Source organism: Schistocerca cancellata, unplaced genomic scaffold (genome assembly GCF_023864275.1).
Source record: "Schistocerca cancellata isolate TAMUIC-IGC-003103 unplaced genomic scaffold, iqSchCanc2.1 HiC_scaffold_844, whole genome shotgun sequence".
Classification (NCBI taxonomy): domain Eukaryota; kingdom Metazoa; phylum Arthropoda; class Insecta; order Orthoptera; family Acrididae; genus Schistocerca; species Schistocerca cancellata.
In genome coordinates, this window is record NW_026046855.1 from 1 (window position 1) to 23,055 (window position 23,055).

Genomic DNA, 23,055 nt, shown 5'->3' on the forward strand with positions numbered 1-23,055 from the left:
GCGTACAGCTCCAAATTCGATCTGTAATCATAAATTTATTCTTTTGTCGTCTCGCCTCCTCCCGCAGACGTTTCTCGCGCTTGTGCTGTCATATGGACGGCGACCCGAGCGGCAGCGAGCGGCAGTCGAGCAAAGTCGGGACAAGTCGGGACGGAAGGGGGGACAGGCGCCAATGCAAATGCACCGCGCAAATTACGCAAAAATCTGGAAGCGCGGCGTGTGTCAGGCAGGTGAGAAAGCTTCCGTCGCTCCAGCAGGACACTGCCACACCCCGCGCAGTCCCGCCGCCACCCGGCCGCGCGCAAGCCCAGCGCCGGATAACAGGAACAAGGTGCGTCGCCAGCGAGTGTCGGAGGCCACACGCACTAAACGAATGACAGGCGGTGCACCGAGCAGCTGTGTTGTGCGTCTCACCCGCGTTCGGCAGTCGCCTATGAGACGCCGAGGCGAGCGCGCACTCCGCGCCACCTTCGAGGTGGAAGGACGTGCTTTGCGTCAAATGTGCCACGGAAAGCGGCGATTGCGTGTGTTGGGAGAAGAGGCGAATGCTTCTTGTGTGGTGCGGCTACTGTATAAGGACGCCAACGGCCATACCATGTTGAATACACCGGTTCTCGTCCGATCACCGAAGTTAAGCAACATCGGGCCCGGTTAGTACTTGGATGGGTGACCGCCTGGGAACACCGGGTGCTGTTGGCTCTACCTCATTTTTTCATTTTTACGTCGCTACACCTGCCAGCCCTCTTTTCATACTAACTTTCAGGTGTTGACAAAGATGCTTCCACAAGCATTTTAAATTACTGTATCAAACGTCAGATACGAAATTACAGTAATGAACTCAGTTTGAGCAAGAATGCGCGAAGGATGTGTCCTAGAACTCCTTGAAAATAACGACACACTACGAATCGAAGGATGAGTTCTGAAATAAGTCAGGGCCTACTGTTTTGTAGCAGTGCTAAATTCCGCAAAGTAAATAAACAAAAAAAAAAAAAACAAAAAAAAAAAAAACAAAGAAATAAAATCTTCCGTTCTCGTCCGATCACCGAAGTGAAGCAACAACGTTAGTAGTACTCGGAAGGGTGAGCGCCTGGGAACTCTGGCTGCCTTCATTTTTCGCTTTTTAGTCGCTACTCCTGCCAGCCCTCTTCCCATACCACCTTTCTGTTGTGACAAAGAGACTTCCTTAAGCATTTGAAACGGCCGTAAGGTACGAAACTGCAGTAATTAACTCAGTTTGAAGGAGAATGTGCCAACCAAGTTTGCCAGGAAGTCTTTGAAAACGACAAAACAGTACGAATCGGGCGGTATGCTCCGAAATACGTTAGCGCCTGCCTATCGTTCTGCAGCGGCGTACAGCTCCAAATTCGATCTGTAATCATAAATTTATTCTTTTGTCGTCTCGCCTCCTCCCGCAGACGTTTCTCGCGCTTGTGCTGTCATATGGACGGCGACCCGAGCGGCAGCGAGCGGCAGTCGAGCAAAGTCGGGACAAGTCGGGACGGAAGGGGGGACAGGCGCCAATGCAAATGCACCGCGCAAATTACGCAAAAATCTGGAAGCGCGGCGTGTGTCAGGCAGGTGAGAAAGCTTCCGTCGCTCCAGCAGGACACTGCCACACCCCGCGCAGTCCCGCCGCCACCCGGCCGCGCGCAAGCCCAGCGCCGGATAACAGGAACAAGGTGCGTCGCCAGCGAGTGTCGGAGGCCACACGCACTAAACGAATGACAGGCGGTGCACCGAGCAGCTGTGTTGTGCGTCTCACCCGCGTTCGGCAGTCGCCTATGAGACGCCGAGGCGAGCGCGCACTCCGCGCCACCTTCGAGGTGGAAGGACGTGCTTTGCGTCAAATGTGCCACGGAAAGCGGCGATTTTTTCATTTTTACGTCGCTACACCTGCCAGCCCTCTTTTCATACTAACTTTCAGGTGTTGACAAAGATGCTTCCACAAGCATTTTAAATTACTGTATCAAACGTCAGATACGAAATTACAGTAATGAACTCAGTTTGAGCAAGAATGCGCGAAGGATGTGTCCTAGAACTCCTTGAAAATAACGACACACTACGAATCGAAGGATGAGTTCTGAAATAAGTCAGGGCCTACTGTTTTGTAGCAGTGCTAAATTCCGCAAAGTAAATAAACAAAAAAAAAAAAAAAACAAAAAAAAAAAAAAAACAAAGAAATAAAATCTTCCGTTCTCGTCCGATCACCGAAGTGAAGCAACAACGTTAGTAGTACTCGGAAGGGTGAGCGCCTGGGAACTCTGGCTGCCTTCATTTTTCGCTTTTTAGTCGCTACTCCTGCCAGCCCTCTTCCCATACCACCTTTCTGTTGTGACAAAGAGACTTCCTTAAGCATTTGAAACGGCCGTAAGGTACGAAACTGCAGTAATTAACTCAGTTTGAAGGAGAATGTGCCAACCAAGTTTGCCAGGAAGTCTTTGAAAACGACAAAACAGTACGAATCGGGCGGTATGCTCCGAAATACGTTAGCGCCTGCCTATCGTTCTGCAGCGGCGTACAGCTCCAAATTCGATCTGTAATCATAAATTTATTCTTTTGTCGTCTCGCCTCCTCCCGCAGACGTTTCTCGCGCTTGTGCTGTCATATGGACGGCGACCCGAGCGGCAGCGAGCGGCAGTCGAGCAAAGTCGGGACAAGTCGGGACGGAAGGGGGGACAGGCGCCAATGCAAATGCACCGCGCAAATTACGCAAAAATCTGGAAGCGCGGCGTGTGTCAGGCAGGTGAGAAAGCTTCCGTCGCTCCAGCAGGACACTGCCACACCCCGCGCAGTCCCGCCGCCACCCGGCCGCGCGCAAGCCCAGCGCCGGATAACAGGAACAAGGTGCGTCGCCAGCGAGTGTCGGAGGCCACACGCACTAAACGAATGACAGGCGGTGCACCGAGCAGCTGTGTTGTGCGTCTCACCCGCGTTCGGCAGTCGCCTATGAGACGCCGAGGCGAGCGCGCACTCCGCGCCACCTTCGAGGTGGAAGGACGTGCTTTGCGTCAAATGTGCCACGGAAAGCGGCGATTTTTTCATTTTTACGTCGCTACACCTGCCAGCCCTCTTTTCATACTAACTTTCAGGTGTTGACAAAGATGCTTCCACAAGCATTTTAAATTACTGTATCAAACGTCAGATACGAAATTACAGTAATGAACTCAGTTTGAGCAAGAATGCGCGAAGGATGTGTCCTAGAACTCCTTGAAAATAACGACACACTACGAATCGAAGGATGAGTTCTGAAATAAGTCAGGGCCTACTGTTTTGTAGCAGTGCTAAATTCCGCAAAGTAAATAAACAAAAAAAAAAAAAAACAAAAAAAAAAAAAAAAACAAAGAAATAAAATCTTCCGTTCTCGTCCGATCACCGAAGTGAAGCAACAACGTTAGTAGTACTCGGAAGGGTGAGCGCCTGGGAACTCTGGCTGCCTTCATTTTTCGCTTTTTAGTCGCTACTCCTGCCAGCCCTCTTCCCATACCACCTTTCTGTTGTGACAAAGAGACTTCCTTAAGCATTTGAAACGGCCGTAAGGTACGAAACTGCAGTAATTAACTCAGTTTGAAGGAGAATGTGCCAACCAAGTTTGCCAGGAAGTCTTTGAAAACGACAAAACAGTACGAATCGGGCGGTATGCTCCGAAATACGTTAGCGCCTGCCTATCGTTCTGCAGCGGCGTACAGCTCCAAATTCGATCTGTAATCATAAATTTATTCTTTTGTCGTCTCGCCTCCTCCCGCAGACGTTTCTCGCGCTTGTGCTGTCATATGGACGGCGACCCGAGCGGCAGCGAGCGGCAGTCGAGCAAAGTCGGGACAAGTCGGGACGGAAGGGGGGACAGGCGCCAATGCAAATGCACCGCGCAAATTACGCAAAAATCTGGAAGCGCGGCGTGTGTCAGGCAGGTGAGAAAGCTTCCGTCGCTCCAGCAGGACACTGCCACACCCCGCGCAGTCCCGCCGCCACCCGGCCGCGCGCAAGCCCAGCGCCGGATAACAGGAACAAGGTGCGTCGCCAGCGAGTGTCGGAGGCCACACGCACTAAACGAATGACAGGCGGTGCACCGAGCAGCTGTGTTGTGCGTCTCACCCGCGTTCGGCAGTCGCCTATGAGACGCCGAGGCGAGCGCGCACTCCGCGCCACCTTCGAGGTGGAAGGACGTGCTTTGCGTCAAATGTGCCACGGAAAGCGGCGATTGCGTGTGTTGGGAGAAGAGGCGAATGCTTCTTGTGTGGTGCGGCTACTGTATAAGGACGCCAACGGCCATACCATGTTGAATACACCGGTTCTCGTCCGATCACCGAAGTTAAGCAACATCGGGCCCGGTTAGTACTTGGATGGGTGACCGCCTGGGAACACCGGGTGCTGTTGGCTCTACCTCATTTTTTCATTTTTACGTCGCTACACCTGCCAGCCCTCTTTTCATACTAACTTTCAGGTGTTGACAAAGATGCTTCCACAAGCATTTTAAATTACTGTATCAAACGTCAGATACGAAATTACAGTAATGAACTCAGTTTGAGCAAGAATGCGCGAAGGATGTGTCCTAGAACTCCTTGAAAATAACGACACACTACGAATCGAAGGATGAGTTCTGAAATAAGTCAGGGCCTACTGTTTTGTAGCAGTGCTAAATTCCGCAAAGTAAATAAACAAAAAAAAAAAAACAAAAAAAAAAAAAAACAAAGAAATAAAATCTTCCGTTCTCGTCCGATCACCGAAGTGAAGCAACAACGTTAGTAGTACTCGGAAGGGTGAGCGCCTGGGAACTCTGGCTGCCTTCATTTTTCGCTTTTTAGTCGCTACTCCTGCCAGCCCTCTTCCCATACCACCTTTCTGTTGTGACAAAGAGACTTCCTTAAGCATTTGAAACGGCCGTAAGGTACGAAACTGCAGTAATTAACTCAGTTTGAAGGAGAATGTGCCAACCAAGTTTGCCAGGAAGTCTTTGAAAACGACAAAACAGTACGAATCGGGCGGTATGCTCCGAAATACGTTAGCGCCTGCCTATCGTTCTGCAGCGGCGTACAGCTCCAAATTCGATCTGTAATCATAAATTTATTCTTTTGTCGTCTCGCCTCCTCCCGCAGACGTTTCTCGCGCTTGTGCTGTCATATGGACGGCGACCCGAGCGGCAGCGAGCGGCAGTCGAGCAAAGTCGGGACAAGTCGGGACGGAAGGGGGGACAGGCGCCAATGCAAATGCACCGCGCAAATTACGCAAAAATCTGGAAGCGCGGCGTGTGTCAGGCAGGTGAGAAAGCTTCCGTCGCTCCAGCAGGACACTGCCACACCCCGCGCAGTCCCGCCGCCACCCGGCCGCGCGCAAGCCCAGCGCCGGATAACAGGAACAAGGTGCGTCGCCAGCGAGTGTCGGAGGCCACACGCACTAAACGAATGACAGGCGGTGCACCGAGCAGCTGTGTTGTGCGTCTCACCCGCGTTCGGCAGTCGCCTATGAGACGCCGAGGCGAGCGCGCACTCCGCGCCACCTTCGAGGTGGAAGGACGTGCTTTGCGTCAAATGTGCCACGGAAAGCGGCGATTTTTTCATTTTTACGTCGCTACACCTGCCAGCCCTCTTTTCATACTAACTTTCAGGTGTTGACAAAGATGCTTCCACAAGCATTTTAAATTACTGTATCAAACGTCAGATACGAAATTACAGTAATGAACTCAGTTTGAGCAAGAATGCGCGAAGGATGTGTCCTAGAACTCCTTGAAAATAACGACACACTACGAATCGAAGGATGAGTTCTGAAATAAGTCAGGGCCTACTGTTTTGTAGCAGTGCTAAATTCCGCAAAGTAAATAAACAAAAAAAAAAAAAAACAAAAAAAAAAAAAAAAACAAAGAAATAAAATCTTCCGTTCTCGTCCGATCACCGAAGTGAAGCAACAACGTTAGTAGTACTCGGAAGGGTGAGCGCCTGGGAACTCTGGCTGCCTTCATTTTTCGCTTTTTAGTCGCTACTCCTGCCAGCCCTCTTCCCATACCACCTTTCTGTTGTGACAAAGAGACTTCCTTAAGCATTTGAAACGGCCGTAAGGTACGAAACTGCAGTAATTAACTCAGTTTGAAGGAGAATGTGCCAACCAAGTTTGCCAGGAAGTCTTTGAAAACGACAAAACAGTACGAATCGGGCGGTATGCTCCGAAATACGTTAGCGCCTGCCTATCGTTCTGCAGCGGCGTACAGCTCCAAATTCGATCTGTAATCATAAATTTATTCTTTTGTCGTCTCGCCTCCTCCCGCAGACGTTTCTCGCGCTTGTGCTGTCATATGGACGGCGACCCGAGCGGCAGCGAGCGGCAGTCGAGCAAAGTCGGGACAAGTCGGGACGGAAGGGGGGACAGGCGCCAATGCAAATGCACCGCGCAAATTACGCAAAAATCTGGAAGCGCGGCGTGTGTCAGGCAGGTGAGAAAGCTTCCGTCGCTCCAGCAGGACACTGCCACACCCCGCGCAGTCCCGCCGCCACCCGGCCGCGCGCAAGCCCAGCGCCGGATAACAGGAACAAGGTGCGTCGCCAGCGAGTGTCGGAGGCCACACGCACTAAACGAATGACAGGCGGTGCACCGAGCAGCTGTGTTGTGCGTCTCACCCGCGTTCGGCAGTCGCCTATGAGACGCCGAGGCGAGCGCGCACTCCGCGCCACCTTCGAGGTGGAAGGACGTGCTTTGCGTCAAATGTGCCACGGAAAGCGGCGATTTTTTCATTTTTACGTCGCTACACCTGCCAGCCCTCTTTTCATACTAACTTTCAGGTGTTGACAAAGATGCTTCCACAAGCATTTTAAATTACTGTATCAAACGTCAGATACGAAATTACAGTAATGAACTCAGTTTGAGCAAGAATGCGCGAAGGATGTGTCCTAGAACTCCTTGAAAATAACGACACACTACGAATCGAAGGATGAGTTCTGAAATAAGTCAGGGCCTACTGTTTTGTAGCAGTGCTAAATTCCGCAAAGTAAATAAACAAAAAAAAAAAAAAACAAAAAAAAAAAAAAAAACAAAGAAATAAAATCTTCCGTTCTCGTCCGATCACCGAAGTGAAGCAACAACGTTAGTAGTACTCGGAAGGGTGAGCGCCTGGGAACTCTGGCTGCCTTCATTTTTCGCTTTTTAGTCGCTACTCCTGCCAGCCCTCTTCCCATACCACCTTTCTGTTGTGACAAAGAGACTTCCTTAAGCATTTGAAACGGCCGTAAGGTACGAAACTGCAGTAATTAACTCAGTTTGAAGGAGAATGTGCCAACCAAGTTTGCCAGGAAGTCTTTGAAAACGACAAAACAGTACGAATCGGGCGGTATGCTCCGAAATACGTTAGCGCCTGCCTATCGTTCTGCAGCGGCGTACAGCTCCAAATTCGATCTGTAATCATAAATTTATTCTTTTGTCGTCTCGCCTCCTCCCGCAGACGTTTCTCGCGCTTGTGCTGTCATATGGACGGCGACCCGAGCGGCAGCGAGCGGCAGTCGAGCAAAGTCGGGACAAGTCGGGACGGAAGGGGGGACAGGCGCCAATGCAAATGCACCGCGCAAATTACGCAAAAATCTGGAAGCGCGGCGTGTGTCAGGCAGGTGAGAAAGCTTCCGTCGCTCCAGCAGGACACTGCCACACCCCGCGCAGTCCCGCCGCCACCCGGCCGCGCGCAAGCCCAGCGCCGGATAACAGGAACAAGGTGCGTCGCCAGCGAGTGTCGGAGGCCACACGCACTAAACGAATGACAGGCGGTGCACCGAGCAGCTGTGTTGTGCGTCTCACCCGCGTTCGGCAGTCGCCTATGAGACGCCGAGGCGAGCGCGCACTCCGCGCCACCTTCGAGGTGGAAGGACGTGCTTTGCGTCAAATGTGCCACGGAAAGCGGCGATTTTTTCATTTTTACGTCGCTACACCTGCCAGCCCTCTTTTCATACTAACTTTCAGGTGTTGACAAAGATGCTTCCACAAGCATTTTAAATTACTGTATCAAACGTCAGATACGAAATTACAGTAATGAACTCAGTTTGAGCAAGAATGCGCGAAGGATGTGTCCTAGAACTCCTTGAAAATAACGACACACTACGAATCGAAGGATGAGTTCTGAAATAAGTCAGGGCCTACTGTTTTGTAGCAGTGCTAAATTCCGCAAAGTAAATAAACAAAAAAAAAAAAAAACAAAAAAAAAAAAAAAAACAAAGAAATAAAATCTTCCGTTCTCGTCCGATCACCGAAGTGAAGCAACAACGTTAGTAGTACTCGGAAGGGTGAGCGCCTGGGAACTCTGGCTGCCTTCATTTTTCGCTTTTTAGTCGCTACTCCTGCCAGCCCTCTTCCCATACCACCTTTCTGTTGTGACAAAGAGACTTCCTTAAGCATTTGAAACGGCCGTAAGGTACGAAACTGCAGTAATTAACTCAGTTTGAAGGAGAATGTGCCAACCAAGTTTGCCAGGAAGTCTTTGAAAACGACAAAACAGTACGAATCGGGCGGTATGCTCCGAAATACGTTAGCGCCTGCCTATCGTTCTGCAGCGGCGTACAGCTCCAAATTCGATCTGTAATCATAAATTTATTCTTTTGTCGTCTCGCCTCCTCCCGCAGACGTTTCTCGCGCTTGTGCTGTCATATGGACGGCGACCCGAGCGGCAGCGAGCGGCAGTCGAGCAAAGTCGGGACAAGTCGGGACGGAAGGGGGGACAGGCGCCAATGCAAATGCACCGCGCAAATTACGCAAAAATCTGGAAGCGCGGCGTGTGTCAGGCAGGTGAGAAAGCTTCCGTCGCTCCAGCAGGACACTGCCACACCCCGCGCAGTCCCGCCGCCACCCGGCCGCGCGCAAGCCCAGCGCCGGATAACAGGAACAAGGTGCGTCGCCAGCGAGTGTCGGAGGCCACACGCACTAAACGAATGACAGGCGGTGCACCGAGCAGCTGTGTTGTGCGTCTCACCCGCGTTCGGCAGTCGCCTATGAGACGCCGAGGCGAGCGCGCACTCCGCGCCACCTTCGAGGTGGAAGGACGTGCTTTGCGTCAAATGTGCCACGGAAAGCGGCGATTTTTTCATTTTTACGTCGCTACACCTGCCAGCCCTCTTTTCATACTAACTTTCAGGTGTTGACAAAGATGCTTCCACAAGCATTTTAAATTACTGTATCAAACGTCAGATACGAAATTACAGTAATGAACTCAGTTTGAGCAAGAATGCGCGAAGGATGTGTCCTAGAACTCCTTGAAAATAACGACACACTACGAATCGAAGGATGAGTTCTGAAATAAGTCAGGGCCTACTGTTTTGTAGCAGTGCTAAATTCCGCAAAGTAAATAAACAAAAAAAAAAAAAAACAAAAAAAAAAAAAAAAACAAAGAAATAAAATCTTCCGTTCTCGTCCGATCACCGAAGTGAAGCAACAACGTTAGTAGTACTCGGAAGGGTGAGCGCCTGGGAACTCTGGCTGCCTTCATTTTTCGCTTTTTAGTCGCTACTCCTGCCAGCCCTCTTCCCATACCACCTTTCTGTTGTGACAAAGAGACTTCCTTAAGCATTTGAAACGGCCGTAAGGTACGAAACTGCAGTAATTAACTCAGTTTGAAGGAGAATGTGCCAACCAAGTTTGCCAGGAAGTCTTTGAAAACGACAAAACAGTACGAATCGGGCGGTATGCTCCGAAATACGTTAGCGCCTGCCTATCGTTCTGCAGCGGCGTACAGCTCCAAATTCGATCTGTAATCATAAATTTATTCTTTTGTCGTCTCGCCTCCTCCCGCAGACGTTTCTCGCGCTTGTGCTGTCATATGGACGGCGACCCGAGCGGCAGCGAGCGGCAGTCGAGCAAAGTCGGGACAAGTCGGGACGGAAGGGGGGACAGGCGCCAATGCAAATGCACCGCGCAAATTACGCAAAAATCTGGAAGCGCGGCGTGTGTCAGGCAGGTGAGAAAGCTTCCGTCGCTCCAGCAGGACACTGCCACACCCCGCGCAGTCCCGCCGCCACCCGGCCGCGCGCAAGCCCAGCGCCGGATAACAGGAACAAGGTGCGTCGCCAGCGAGTGTCGGAGGCCACACGCACTAAACGAATGACAGGCGGTGCACCGAGCAGCTGTGTTGTGCGTCTCACCCGCGTTCGGCAGTCGCCTATGAGACGCCGAGGCGAGCGCGCACTCCGCGCCACCTTCGAGGTGGAAGGACGTGCTTTGCGTCAAATGTGCCACGGAAAGCGGCGATTTTTTCATTTTTACGTCGCTACACCTGCCAGCCCTCTTTTCATACTAACTTTCAGGTGTTGACAAAGATGCTTCCACAAGCATTTTAAATTACTGTATCAAACGTCAGATACGAAATTACAGTAATGAACTCAGTTTGAGCAAGAATGCGCGAAGGATGTGTCCTAGAACTCCTTGAAAATAACGACACACTACGAATCGAAGGATGAGTTCTGAAATAAGTCAGGGCCTACTGTTTTGTAGCAGTGCTAAATTCCGCAAAGTAAATAAACAAAAAAAAAAAAAAAACAAAAAAAAAAAAAAAAACAAAGAAATAAAATCTTCCGTTCTCGTCCGATCACCGAAGTGAAGCAACAACGTTAGTAGTACTCGGAAGGGTGAGCGCCTGGGAACTCTGGCTGCCTTCATTTTTCGCTTTTTAGTCGCTACTCCTGCCAGCCCTCTTCCCATACCACCTTTCTGTTGTGACAAAGAGACTTCCTTAAGCATTTGAAACGGCCGTAAGGTACGAAACTGCAGTAATTAACTCAGTTTGAAGGAGAATGTGCCAACCAAGTTTGCCAGGAAGTCTTTGAAAACGACAAAACAGTACGAATCGGGCGGTATGCTCCGAAATACGTTAGCGCCTGCCTATCGTTCTGCAGCGGCGTACAGCTCCAAATTCGATCTGTAATCATAAATTTATTCTTTTGTCGTCTCGCCTCCTCCCGCAGACGTTTCTCGCGCTTGTGCTGTCATATGGACGGCGACCCGAGCGGCAGCGAGCGGCAGTCGAGCAAAGTCGGGACAAGTCGGGACGGAAGGGGGGACAGGCGCCAATGCAAATGCACCGCGCAAATTACGCAAAAATCTGGAAGCGCGGCGTGTGTCAGGCAGGTGAGAAAGCTTCCGTCGCTCCAGCAGGACACTGCCACACCCCGCGCAGTCCCGCCGCCACCCGGCCGCGCGCAAGCCCAGCGCCGGATAACAGGAACAAGGTGCGTCGCCAGCGAGTGTCGGAGGCCACACGCACTAAACGAATGACAGGCGGTGCACCGAGCAGCTGTGTTGTGCGTCTCACCCGCGTTCGGCAGTCGCCTATGAGACGCCGAGGCGAGCGCGCACTCCGCGCCACCTTCGAGGTGGAAGGACGTGCTTTGCGTCAAATGTGCCACGGAAAGCGGCGATTTTTTCATTTTTACGTCGCTACACCTGCCAGCCCTCTTTTCATACTAACTTTCAGGTGTTGACAAAGATGCTTCCACAAGCATTTTAAATTACTGTATCAAACGTCAGATACGAAATTACAGTAATGAACTCAGTTTGAGCAAGAATGCGCGAAGGATGTGTCCTAGAACTCCTTGAAAATAACGACACACTACGAATCGAAGGATGAGTTCTGAAATAAGTCAGGGCCTACTGTTTTGTAGCAGTGCTAAATTCCGCAAAGTAAATAAACAAAAAAAAAAAAAAACAAAAAAAAAAAAAAAAACAAAGAAATAAAATCTTCCGTTCTCGTCCGATCACCGAAGTGAAGCAACAACGTTAGTAGTACTCGGAAGGGTGAGCGCCTGGGAACTCTGGCTGCCTTCATTTTTCGCTTTTTAGTCGCTACTCCTGCCAGCCCTCTTCCCATACCACCTTTCTGTTGTGACAAAGAGACTTCCTTAAGCATTTGAAACGGCCGTAAGGTACGAAACTGCAGTAATTAACTCAGTTTGAAGGAGAATGTGCCAACCAAGTTTGCCAGGAAGTCTTTGAAAACGACAAAACAGTACGAATCGGGCGGTATGCTCCGAAATACGTTAGCGCCTGCCTATCGTTCTGCAGCGGCGTACAGCTCCAAATTCGATCTGTAATCATAAATTTATTCTTTTGTCGTCTCGCCTCCTCCCGCAGACGTTTCTCGCGCTTGTGCTGTCATATGGACGGCGACCCGAGCGGCAGCGAGCGGCAGTCGAGCAAAGTCGGGACAAGTCGGGACGGAAGGGGGGACAGGCGCCAATGCAAATGCACCGCGCAAATTACGCAAAAATCTGGAAGCGCGGCGTGTGTCAGGCAGGTGAGAAAGCTTCCGTCGCTCCAGCAGGACACTGCCACACCCCGCGCAGTCCCGCCGCCACCCGGCCGCGCGCAAGCCCAGCGCCGGATAACAGGAACAAGGTGCGTCGCCAGCGAGTGTCGGAGGCCACACGCACTAAACGAATGACAGGCGGTGCACCGAGCAGCTGTGTTGTGCGTCTCACCCGCGTTCGGCAGTCGCCTATGAGACGCCGAGGCGAGCGCGCACTCCGCGCCACCTTCGAGGTGGAAGGACGTGCTTTGCGTCAAATGTGCCACGGAAAGCGGCGATTTTTTCATTTTTACGTCGCTACACCTGCCAGCCCTCTTTTCATACTAACTTTCAGGTGTTGACAAAGATGCTTCCACAAGCATTTTAAATTACTGTATCAAACGTCAGATACGAAATTACAGTAATGAACTCAGTTTGAGCAAGAATGCGCGAAGGATGTGTCCTAGAACTCCTTGAAAATAACGACACACTACGAATCGAAGGATGAGTTCTGAAATAAGTCAGGGCCTACTGTTTTGTAGCAGTGCTAAATTCCGCAAAGTAAATAAACAAAAAAAAAAAAAAAACAAAAAAAAAAAAAAAAACAAAGAAATAAAATCTTCCGTTCTCGTCCGATCACCGAAGTGAAGCAACAACGTTAGTAGTACTCGGAAGGGTGAGCGCCTGGGAACTCTGGCTGCCTTCATTTTTCGCTTTTTAGTCGCTACTCCTGCCAGCCCTCTTCCCATACCACCTTTCTGTTGTGACAAAGAGACTTCCTTAAGCATTTGAAACGGCCGTAAGGTACGAAACTGCAGTAATTAACTCAGTTTGAAGGAGAATGTGCCAACCAAGTTTGCCAGGAAGTCTTTGAAAACGACAAAACAGTACGAATCGGGCGGTATGCTCCGAAATACGTTAGCGCCTGCCTATCGTTCTGCAGCGGCGTACAGCTCCAAATTCGATCTGTAATCATAAATTTATTCTTTTGTCGTCTCGCCTCCTCCCGCAGACGTTTCTCGCGCTTGTGCTGTCATATGGACGGCGACCCGAGCGGCAGCGAGCGGCAGTCGAGCAAAGTCGGGACAAGTCGGGACGGAAGGGGGGACAGGCGCCAATGCAAATGCACCGCGCAAATTACGCAAAAATCTGGAAGCGCGGCGTGTGTCAGGCAGGTGAGAAAGCTTCCGTCGCTCCAGCAGGACACTGCCACACCCCGCGCAGTCCCGCCGCCACCCGGCCGCGCGCAAGCCCAGCGCCGGATAACAGGAACAAGGTGCGTCGCCAGCGAGTGTCGGAGGCCACACGCACTAAACGAATGACAGGCGGTGCACCGAGCAGCTGTGTTGTGCGTCTCACCCGCGTTCGGCAGTCGCCTATGAGACGCCGAGGCGAGCGCGCACTCCGCGCCACCTTCGAGGTGGAAGGACGTGCTTTGCGTCAAATGTGCCACGGAAAGCGGCGATTTTTTCATTTTTACGTCGCTACACCTGCCAGCCCTCTTTTCATACTAACTTTCAGGTGTTGACAAAGATGCTTCCACAAGCATTTTAAATTACTGTATCAAACGTCAGATACGAAATTACAGTAATGAACTCAGTTTGAGCAAGAATGCGCGAAGGATGTGTCCTAGAACTCCTTGAAAATAACGACACACTACGAATCGAAGGATGAGTTCTGAAATAAGTCAGGGCCTACTGTTTTGTAGCAGTGCTAAATTCCGCAAAGTAAATAAACAAAAAAAAAAAAAAACAAAAAAAAAAAAAAAAACAAAGAAATAAAATCTTCCGTTCTCGTCCGATCACCGAAGTGAAGCAACAACGTTAGTAGTACTCGGAAGGGTGAGCGCCTGGGAACTCTGGCTGCCTTCATTTTTCGCTTTTTAGTCGCTACTCCTGCCAGCCCTCTTCCCATACCACCTTTCTGTTGTGACAAAGAGACTTCCTTAAGCATTTGAAACGGCCGTAAGGTACGAAACTGCAGTAATTAACTCAGTTTGAAGGAGAATGTGCCAACCAAGTTTGCCAGGAAGTCTTTGAAAACGACAAAACAGTACGAATCGGGCGGTATGCTCCGAAATACGTTAGCGCCTGCCTATCGTTCTGCAGCGGCGTACAGCTCCAAATTCGATCTGTAATCATAAATTTATTCTTTTGTCGTCTCGCCTCCTCCCGCAGACGTTTCTCGCGCTTGTGCTGTCATATGGACGGCGACCCGAGCGGCAGCGAGCGGCAGTCGAGCAAAGTCGGGACAAGTCGGGACGGAAGGGGGGACAGGCGCCAATGCAAATGCACCGCGCAAATTACGCAAAAATCTGGAAGCGCGGCGTGTGTCAGGCAGGTGAGAAAGCTTCCGTCGCTCCAGCAGGACACTGCCACACCCCGCGCAGTCCCGCCGCCACCCGGCCGCGCGCAAGCCCAGCGCCGGATAACAGGAACAAGGTGCGTCGCCAGCGAGTGTCGGAGGCCACACGCACTAAACGAATGACAGGCGGTGCACCGAGCAGCTGTGTTGTGCGTCTCACCCGCGTTCGGCAGTCGCCTATGAGACGCCGAGGCGAGCGCGCACTCCGCGCCACCTTCGAGGTGGAAGGACGTGCTTTGCGTCAAATGTGCCACGGAAAGCGGCGATTGCGTGTGTTGGGAGAAGAGGCGAATGCTTCTTGTGTGGTGCGGCTACTGTATAAGGACGCCAACGGCCATACCATGTTGAATACACCGGTTCTCGTCCGATCACCGAAGTTAAGCAATCGGCAGCCGTGTGTACTACGTCTGTGTCCAGAGATGCTGTTTCAATTACGACTGTCAGTTATCTTGCTCTGCCGCCCTGTGATAGCTCGTCAGTGCACGGCTAGCGGCCGCTCTGTTGGCATCGCCGCGTTGCGTTCCGCTGTCGAGTTTCTCTTTTTCGCGCGTTTTTCGCGTAGTTGTTAAGTAACAGTTTGAAAATGGAAAACGTAAATAGATCGAACACATTGAACGTTATTTTCGACAAAGAAGCTGTACGCCCTACGGCATACGAAGCTCACGACTGGATTATTGACGAACTCGGCCTTACCGATACCGAAACGTACGGAGTCCAGTGGGACTTTATTACCGGAACCCTGTTTATGAAATTCAATGATGCGGAAATGTGCGAAAAGATCGTAAATGAAAACGGTGGAAAACGCAAGTTTAAATACCGTGACGGAAGCGTTTGCGACGTGACCGTGTGCCACGCGGGTTACGGTATTCGTCAAGTGCGCATTTTCAATCTCCCTTTTGAAATACCTACGCAAATGATCGCTCGTGGTCTCATGCCGTATGGGAATGTGCTTTCAGTGACGAATGAAAAATGGGGTAGTGGTTTCCGCCTACAAGTATACAACGGAGTAAGAAGTGTGCTTATTGAACTGAAACAGCACATCCCGTCCTTTCTAGTCATAGGCGGCTACAGGGCCTTTATATCGTACAATGGACAGCCACAGACGTGCTCGTACTGCAATGCAACCGACCACTTTCGACAAAATTGTCCGAACAGACGTCGGCCTGTGCAGCTCCCGCTCGGCGGTGATAGCGCACAAGCGCAGAAAAACTCGTATGCGTCTGTAGCGTTGGGTGTTGCTCCGATTCGGCCCTCGTCACTCCCTGTGACAGAGGCTGTGTGCGAATCGTCTGCGACCCCAGCCAACACGGACATTGTCATGGACGTAACAGAAATTGATGAAAAAGCCGCCATTCCAGAAAATTCTCTCGGCAATAATGCCACAAACGTCACGGTTGTGGCTGACGTTCACCCCGAGCCGCCAAACAGTGACGATACTGCATCAGATATTTTTCCGAGCAACACGCAAAATTCAGAGCGTGGGCGCAGCCCTGCTGCTGTCCCCTCAGAAATGCGTGTTTCACGTAAAGACCCCAGTCCATCCCCGAGTAGGAGGTCGGTGAGCCATTCACCGAATAAATCTTCGAAAAGGAAACATCGACGCGGCCGTGGAAACGGAAATTCAGATGCAACTTCTAAATCAGATCAACAATGCCCCGTGACAGTCGTCCCTGTTGCGTCGCCTGAAACAGAAGCAGAACGCCGGCGCGAGGCAACTGTTCGACATCTAAGGGAATTTCTAAATAAGAAAGAGAAAGAAATCAGCGTACAACCGCTCGTAACTGAGGCTCTATTACCAGCGCCAATTAAAAGAAAGGCAGAGGAAATGCACGAGTGTCGTGCTCGGCACACAGCCCACGTCCCGACGGGCGACATTCGTGCCGTCCATGCCATGCAAATCGATTCGCCACATATGCACGTACCGATGGAAACCAACAATGATCCCTCCCGCTCAGATCAACAACGCAATACTGTTTGGTCCGACGACGTTTAAGTACAAACTCGGTTGAAAATCTGTTTGCAATAGTCGTCACATAACAAAACTAACCATTCGCAGATTGAAATTATCTCCATTTATACCCTGTCTCCCTTAGTTCATGTTACTCTTTTTCTTTCTCCACTTCCAATGCCTGTCTGTCATACGCAAATAAAAGATTTATCTATTCTTACCTTAAATATAAACGGGATTTCTGCAGCTCACAAAATTCTGTCCCTAGTGGACTTTGTACATTACAGTAGTTTTGACGTAATTTTCCTTCAGGAAGTTACCGCAAACATCCTCCATAACATAAATGGATATGATGTTATTTATAATGTTAACAATAACATGAAATGCGGTACCGCGATTTTATACAAAAATTCCCTACAGCCAGACAATGTCCAAACGTTGCCGAGCGGACGCGCAATTGCGTGCAATATACAAGGCATGAGATTTATTAATATTTACGCCCCCTCAGGCACAGATAATAGACGAATGCGTGCAGCATTTTTCAGCCACGAAATAATTCCCTTGTTTGATACCACACGTCCAATAATTCTCGGTGGCGATTTTAACTGTGTAACAGACGCATCCGACCAGCACCCTACGGCCACTATGTGTCCTGAATTAGTGAAACTATTGACCGCCAAAGATCTGCGAGATACGTGGCGCCTCCTTAACCCACACACAACGCAGTATACGCACATATACAATAGTGGAGCAAGCAGAATAGACCGCATATACGTCTCTCAACAGATTGCAAACAACCTGAATAGTGTAGACATCATCCCTGTCGCGTTTAGCGACCATTGTGGCTATGTTGCTGCCATCCACCTACAGCGTACAAATGAAACACCTACTCCCAGGTTGTGGAAGCTTAATACGAAACATCTTGCCGCGACAGACTTCCGCTCGAAAATGCAATCTGTATGGCAGCATTGCCTGCAGAAAGAGAAAAACTACAGCTCAGCACTAGAGTGGTGGACATTCTACGCAAAGCCGCAAATTAGGATGATTGCTCAATGTTACAGCCAGGAGGTATCCTTCTGGACGCATCGCACAACAGAATTTTACCAACAATGCCTCAAAGACGCGTTAAACGCCCCCGTCGGACCAAATGAAAATCTCCGCCTTCGCTTAAACCGTATTAAAGCAAAGATTCTCCGTATACATAACGAAAAGGCAAAAGGAATTTTGGTCCGAAGTCGCGCCTTGTGCGCTTTGGACGACGAAGAACCGTCGTCCTATCATCTCGCGCGTGAAAAAACACGGGCAAGACGCAAACACGTAGAATCGATAACGACTGCGTCAGGCGAGCGCCTTACGCGGAAAACAGACATTCTCCAACATATTACAGCCCACTACACGGACTTATTTCGAGACGTTGCGACAGACGACGTGGCGCTAAATTATTTATTATGCGACCTGCAGACTGAGATTTCGGACGCGGAAAGAGAACAGTTGATAGCAGAGATGACAGTACAGAACACAAAACCTATTGTACAGTCGTGCTCTAAAGGAAAGTCGCCGGGACCTGATGGCCTGCCAACTGAATTCTATCAGGTCTACTGGGATATCTTTGGGCAAAAACTTACCGACATAGTAAATGAAGTAATTCGTGGCACGGAAATTCCCGCAAAATTTCTGGAAGGTCGAGTTGTGCTCGTCCCTAAAACGCAACATACATGTCGTATTCAAGATTTCCGACCCATTACGTTACTCAATACCGATTATAAAATCGTTGCAAGGTGCCTTGCAGCGAAGATGAAGCCAGTCATGAACAAAGCTATCAGCTCCTACCAAACGTGCGGAGTAACACACCACAATATTTTCCACGCAGCGTCCTTATACCGAGACATAGTGGCTCACACGGCAGTCCATAAATTATCGACAGCTATTCTATCCATTGACTTTGCGAATGCTTTCGATCGCATAAGCCACAAATACTTGCTACAGGTCATGACAAAAATGGGATTCGGCCGAGAATTTACCAAAATTATTGAAAATATTCTTACGGGAGCAAGATCAATAGTCACATTAAATGGATGGCAAACTAAACCGATCCCTATTTGCCGCTCTGTCAGGCAAGGATGTCCGCTGTCAATGTTCTTATTCGTGATCGCCATAGACCCGCTTCTCAGAACAATAGGCAGGACGTCAAAAGGAGTACAAATACACAATGCTTCCATTAAATGTGTGGCATACGCAGATGACGTAGGCGCTTTCCTTGACCACACAGCAGACATAGACTCGATACGCGCCTCCCTTCACCAGTATGAATGTGCGTCTGGAGCAGCGATAAATAGTTTTAAAACTGTCCTACTCCCACTGGGTCTGCTAGCCACCGATATTGTCCGCCCATGGTACAGAGTCGTGAGAGACCACCAAGTATTGGGTCTAGACATAACCGCGTGCCCGCAGCGTATGCAAGCACGAAATTGGAGAAGAATTCTCAACTCCATTAAGGGCCTCTGCAAAAGCCACGCAACCCGGCACCTTAACTTGCACCAGAAAGTCAAGCTAATCAATTCCTTTATCCTCACTAAGGCGTGGTATATGGCTCAGTTGCTTAGCGTGCCGAAACAAATAGGACGCGCTATATCTCAAGCAGTATACTGGTTACTCTGGCGTCACGAAATTTTTAAAGTGCGAGCAACAGTTTGTGTCTTAGACCCGTCACGTGGAGGACTCGGGCTAGTAGACTTCAGTCGCAAATGTGCAGCGTTGCTCGTCAACCGCACCGCTGAGATGCAGGCCGGCTTTCCCGATGGATCGACAGCATCCCTGCTGGAAATCTATCGGCCAGAATCTGAAAGCGCCCCAGTATCGGTGGCCAACATCCCTTACCGTATGTCCTTTGTACGAGAATATATCCTAAATAGAAGCTACGTCCTCTGTACGGCCACAGATCCACACAGGACTGCACGGCAGCTCTATATTGAATTGATGGGACAACCTCCCATTAGTAAATTGGAAGTCCGCTTACCTACCGTAAACTGGAAGCAAGTGTGGTCAAATATCAATAGCAGTATTCTGCCGTCCGATGTGTCTGCGTTGTGGTACAAACTAGTCAACAACACACTGCCCACCAATCAGCGTTTAGCCGACATTCAGCTTCTCGCCTCCCCCAACTGTGGCAGGTGTGGCGTGCTTGACACCAGAGAACACCGCCTGCAATGTCAAGCTGTTTCCGACGTGTGGAGGACTTGCCAGTTAATGGTGGCTCTCATCACGCGAACTACGCCGGCGCACGTCTCAGTTGATAGTGTCATTGTACCGGATTTTAAATACTTCCCCCGTGCAAAACACAATACTGCTGTGTGGCTGTTGGGCCACACTGCCTACGCCCTTATCGACCAGCAAATTCACGATGCACTCACCTTTTTGACTCATATTTGGGACCAATATTCTAAGATCAAAAATAGTAATAAACACAAAGAACATTTTGCCAATTTCTTATCATCTGCATTGCATCACGCGTATGCGAAAAAACTATAAGATGTGTGCGAGCCCCTCTTATTTGCATCAATTGTCTTTCAGTTTTGCAATTGAGTTTTGATGATACTTACACTGATCTCCTTCTTGCGTCATACATGCAGTTCTCTCAAAAATAAGTTTAGATATATGTAATGAGTGTCCGCTGGAAAATATAACCACTCTCCATTTATTTGTCTATCTTTTGTCATGTGCCGACCTGTAAACTAGTATACCTAAGATCATTTTTGGAAAAAAAAAGAAATAAAATAAAGTTACAGAAAGAGAGTAACTGAGTAAAAGGATGAGGTTCCAAGTTTAATCAACTTGAAAAAAAAGAAAAAAAAAAAAAAAAAAAAAAAAAATACACCGGTTCTCGTCCGATCACCGAAGTTAAGCAACATCGGGCCCGGTTAGTACTTGGATGGGTGACCGCCTGGGAACACCGGGTGCTGTTGGCTCTACCTCATTTTTTCATTTTTACGTCGCTACACCTGCCAGCCCTCTTTTCATACTAACTTTCAGGTGTTGACAAAGATGCTTCCACAAGCATTTTAAATTACTGTATCAAACGTCAGATACGAAATTACAGTAATGAACTCAGTTTGAGCAAGAATGCGCGAAGGATGTGTCCTAGAACTCCTTGAAAATAACGACACACTACGAATCGAAGGATGAGTTCTGAAATAAGTCAGGGCCTACTGTTTTGTAGCAGTGCTAAATTCCGCAAAGTAAATAAACAAAAAAAAAAAAACAAAAAAAAAAAAAAAACAAAGAAATAAAATCTTCCGTTCTCGTCCGATCACCGAAGTGAAGCAACAACGTTAGTAGTACTCGGAAGGGTGAGCGCCTGGGAACTCTGGCTGCCTTCATTTTTCGCTTTTTAGTCGCTACTCCTGCCAGCCCTCTTCCCATACCACCTTTCTGTTGTGACAAAGAGACTTCCTTAAGCATTTGAAACGGCCGTAAGGTACGAAACTGCAGTAATTAACTCAGTTTGAAGGAGAATGTGCCAACCAAGTTTGCCAGGAAGTCTTTGAAAACGACAAAACAGTACGAATCGGGCGGTATGCTCCGAAATACGTTAGCGCCTGCCTATCGTTCTGCAGCGGCGTACAGCTCCAAATTCGATCTGTAATCATAAATTTATTCTTTTGTCGTCTCGCCTCCTCCCGCAGACGTTTCTCGCGCTTGTGCTGTCATATGGACGGCGACCCGAGCGGCAGCGAGCGGCAGTCGAGCAAAGTCGGGACAAGTCGGGACGGAAGGGGGGACAGGCGCCAATGCAAATGCACCGCGCAAATTACGCAAAAATCTGGAAGCGCGGCGTGTGTCAGGCAGGTGAGAAAGCTTCCGTCGCTCCAGCAGGACACTGCCACACCCCGCGCAGTCCCGCCGCCACCCGGCCGCGCGCAAGCCCAGCGCCGGATAACAGGAACAAGGTGCGTCGCCAGCGAGTGTCGGAGGCCACACGCACTAAACGAATGACAGGCGGTGCACCGAGCAGCTGTGTTGTGCGTCTCACCCGCGTTCGGCAGTCGCCTATGAGACGCCGAGGCGAGCGCGCACTCCGCGCCACCTTCGAGGTGGAAGGACGTGCTTTGCGTCAAATGTGCCACGGAAAGCGGCGATTTTTTCATTTTTACGTCGCTACACCTGCCAGCCCTCTTTTCATACTAACTTTCAGGTGTTGACAAAGATGCTTCCACAAGCATTTTAAATTACTGTATCAAACGTCAGATACGAAATTACAGTAATGAACTCAGTTTGAGCAAGAATGCGCGAAGGATGTGTCCTAGAACTCCTTGAAAATAACGACACACTACGAATCGAAGGATGAGTTCTGAAATAAGTCAGGGCCTACTGTTTTGTAGCAGTGCTAAATTCCGCAAAGTAAATAAACAAAAAAAAAAAAAAACAAAAAAAAAAAAAAAAACAAAGAAATAAAATCTTCCGTTCTCGTCCGATCACCGAAGTGAAGCAACAACGTTAGTAGTACTCGGAAGGGTGAGCGCCTGGGAACTCTGGCTGCCTTCATTTTTCGCTTTTTAGTCGCTACTCCTGCCAGCCCTCTTCCCATACCACCTTTCTGTTGTGACAAAGAGACTTCCTTAAGCATTTGAAACGGCCGTAAGGTACGAAACTGCAGTAATTAACTCAGTTTGAAGGAGAATGTGCCAACCAAGTTTGCCAGGAAGTCTTTGAAAACGACAAAACAGTACGAATCGGGCGGTATGCTCCGAAATACGTTAGCGCCTGCCTATCGTTCTGCAGCGGCGTACAGCTCCAAATTCGATCTGTAATCATAAATTTATTCTTTTGTCGTCTCGCCTCCTCCCGCAGACGTTTCTCGCGCTTGTGCTGTCATATGGACGGCGACCCGAGCGGCAGCGAGCGGCAGTCGAGCAAAGTCGGGACAAGTCGGGACGGAAGGGGGGACAGGCGCCAATGCAAATGCACCGCGCAAATTACGCAAAAATCTGGAAGCGCGGCGTGTGTCAGGCAGGTGAGAAAGCTTCCGTCGCTCCAGCAGGACACTGCCACACCCCGCGCAGTCCCGCCGCCACCCGGCCGCGCGCAAGCCCAGCGCCGGATAACAGGAACAAGGTGCGTCGCCAGCGAGTGTCGGAGGCCACACGCACTAAACGAATGACAGGCGGTGCACCGAGCAGCTGTGTTGTGCGTCTCACCCGCGTTCGGCAGTCGCCTATGAGACGCCGAGGCGAGCGCGCACTCCGCGCCACCTTCGAGGTGGAAGGACGTGCTTTGCGTCAAATGTGCCACGGAAAGCGGCGATTGCGTGTGTTGGGAGAAGAGGCGAATGCTTCTTGTGTGGTGCGGCTACTGTATAAGGACGCCAACGGCCATACCATGTTGAATACACCGGTTCTCGTCCGATCACCGAAGTTAAGCAATCGGCAGCCGTGTGTACTACGTCTGTGTCCAGAGATGCTGTTTCAATTACGACTGTCAGTTATCTTGCTCTGCCGCCCTGTGATAG

The 23,055-nt window shown here is 49.9% G+C and overlaps 2 non-coding genes across 2 annotated transcripts; both read left to right on the forward strand.

Annotated features, from left to right (window-relative positions):
* Positions 1 to 580: 580 nt before the first annotated feature.
* LOC126147090 (5S ribosomal RNA) lies at positions 581 to 699 on the forward strand. The gene has a single exon (XR_007529975.1). It is a non-coding gene; the product is annotated as a 5S ribosomal RNA (ribosomal RNA).
* A 3,559-nt stretch (positions 700 to 4,258) lies between these two features.
* Positions 4,259 to 4,377, forward strand: LOC126147092 (5S ribosomal RNA). Its single transcript, XR_007529977.1, has one exon. It is a non-coding gene; the product is annotated as a 5S ribosomal RNA (ribosomal RNA).
* The last annotated feature ends 18,678 nt before the right edge of the window (positions 4,378 to 23,055 follow it).